Raw genomic sequence first — 2,754 nt, forward strand, 5'->3', positions numbered from 1 at the left:
TGTGTGTATGTATATATGTGTGTATGTATGTATGTATGTATGTATGTATGTATGTATGTATGTATGTATGTATGTATGTATGTATGTATGTAAACCTTTTCGCAGCCAACGCCCACTTTTGCCACTTGCACAGTACAGTAAAAGAGGCCAGCATTCTTTGTACCGCCTCCTATATATATAGTGTAGCCTTACCTGCTTCCTGTTTTTCCAAACGCAGCGTAAAATATAGGGCTGGGCAATGAGTCGCTTTAACAAAATCCAGATAATATTATTGTTAGTGCACTTCCTCGCCAAATTAATATGGTATGAAGCGCTTCGGCCTAGGCCCACAGTGAAGTGTGTAGGCTCAGGCTTCGGCTAATGGGTTAGAGTTTGAACCACTTGGACAAACGAGTAAGATCTACGTTAACAAAATATGGCTGCACACACTTCGGAAAACTGGTCAGGAAAGAGAGTTAAATAAGAGTCTGAATTTGGATAACGTTTCGTTGAGAATTATCCGGTTATCCGGATAGCAGAGTATCCGGATTTTGCCCACCACCACAACTAGTAAAGTAAAATAGCAATAGCACCTGTCACGACTCGGATGACCGCCGGCCATCGTCCACCAAAAATGACCAAACCGCGGACTTGGCAAGCACGAGTGTTAAATAATATATGTGGGAGATCCCGTATCTTGGTTGGCAACGTTGGGTAAAAATGCTTCGATCTAGATCAAGTTCGCATCTCGTGTTTTCAGTTACACCAGAGAGTTTTAGAGTAATACAATATTAACTAACTGTAAACCCACTCTGGTTACACACGGATCAGATAGACATTTTCGACAGCAGCTGTTGGAGCACAGCTAGACAGTTTCGACAGACCTGCGACTGTAAACATCGCACGTTTTGAGGACAGAGCACAGAATTCCTGTTTGGGACCAGTTTTAGCCTATGGCGCTCGCAGCTACATAAAAGGTCATAATTGTTATGATGAATGAGTGCGCGGGACTTAAGTTGGTAGTCTTCACGATAGTTCGAAGAACTGCTTGATTTTACATTTTTATAAATTCAAGTTGGAATAGTAGAAATGCATATTTAAAAATACACATAACAAAATTCGTTAGTAAAATAACAGTAATATTCATGATGAAGAGCACAGGGGGAAAACGACTGCAGTCACAAACTGGAAATTATGAGGGTGCCAATTTTAAAAGCTTGAGGACTCATAACTTCATATTTGTTTGATTGATTGTTTATTGTTAAGTGATGTTGAATGGGAAATCTAACAACAATAATCAACCAACAGTTGAACAGAAATACAGCTTTCAGTCAGCAAGCGTTCATTCAAAATTGGTACCCTCATGATTTTCAGTTTGTGACTACAGTCGTTTCCCCCTTGTAGTCTTCACATGTTTAGAATAACACAACAGTATTTGCATTTTGGAGTGAAGACCAAGGCCTTTCTTAGGGTTAGGCTATTTATAGAAATCTGTGGGGACTGAATCATGGACCGTAAATCTACAAACTACCCATTGGACAGAGCAAGTGGCTTAGAACATAATTACACGTACCTCCTTGAGACCGTTATGTAATAATAAGACTGTCCTTTTGTGCAAGCAGCAGGGAGCTATCACTTGGCACTGCAGTGCATTTGCCGAGGTTAATGTTGTTATATATATAATATAGGGCTGGTGTTTTAATACCTTCTGTTTTGACGTTTGTTTGGAAAGACCTTGAGAGGGGAGGCTTTGTGTGCATGTGTGTGTGTGTATACATGTGTGTGCGTCTGTGTGTGCGTGTGTGAATTGGTATGTGTATGTGTATGTGTGTGTGTGTGTGTGTGTGTGTGTGTGTGTGTGTGTGTGTGTGTGTGTTTGTGTGTGTTGGGGGAAGGAGGGTTTTACAGTGTGTTGGAATTGATGGGTTTTTAAAAAAAAGGGATAGGGGTACAGAATGTAAGGCAAAAAAAATAAGGAACTAAATTAGTTATAACCAACGATCATCTGAAGAAAGAGACCTCGGTCAACGCTTTTTTTGGTCTAGTTTTACACCCGCTGACCCCAACTTCAGTATTGATTTTATCCCCCTCCCCTTTTTTATTAAAGCAAAAGTTCTATTTCTCCCTTACCCACTCACAGTTAAACACCCAAAACATACAAACACAAACACACGCACACGCACACGCACACGCACACGCACACGCACACACACATACATAAACTCAACTACCCGTCACACATACACAAACACACACACACACACTACACACACACACACATACACACACACACACACACACACACACACACACACACACACAGACACACACACATACACATGCACGCACACACCAATTAGCAACTCACCAATTTCCCCAGTTCTTCTTTCACGATCACCTCCCCTGGTTCTCCCTTCCTGTGTCGTTTTTACATCCTCGAGCAATTCTAACCCCCGTCCAACTTTCTCCACTCGTATTCCTTTTTTCCTCAACTGTCCTCTTTATCCCCACTCCACTATCTCTCCATCTGTCTTCCTTGTCCCAGATCATCAGTTCTGTTTCATCACAAGCCTGTTGCTTGCGTCTCATCGACCTCCTTCCTTCCTTCGCTTATTCCTTTAGTCTATTTATTTCTTCAACTAGCTGTCTTCATTTTTACTAGTTTTCTTTTTCTTTTTTGAAACTTTAGTCTCATCATTTCTTAATCACCCCAAACCCCTCTCCCCCGCACTTTCCTCACCCCCCTCTCTCTATTTCTCCCCCTCTCTCTCTCTC

Source organism: Aplysia californica, unplaced genomic scaffold, assembly GCF_000002075.1.
Source record: "Aplysia californica isolate F4 #8 unplaced genomic scaffold, AplCal3.0 scaffold00042, whole genome shotgun sequence".
NCBI classification, from domain to species: domain Eukaryota; kingdom Metazoa; phylum Mollusca; class Gastropoda; order Aplysiida; family Aplysiidae; genus Aplysia; species Aplysia californica.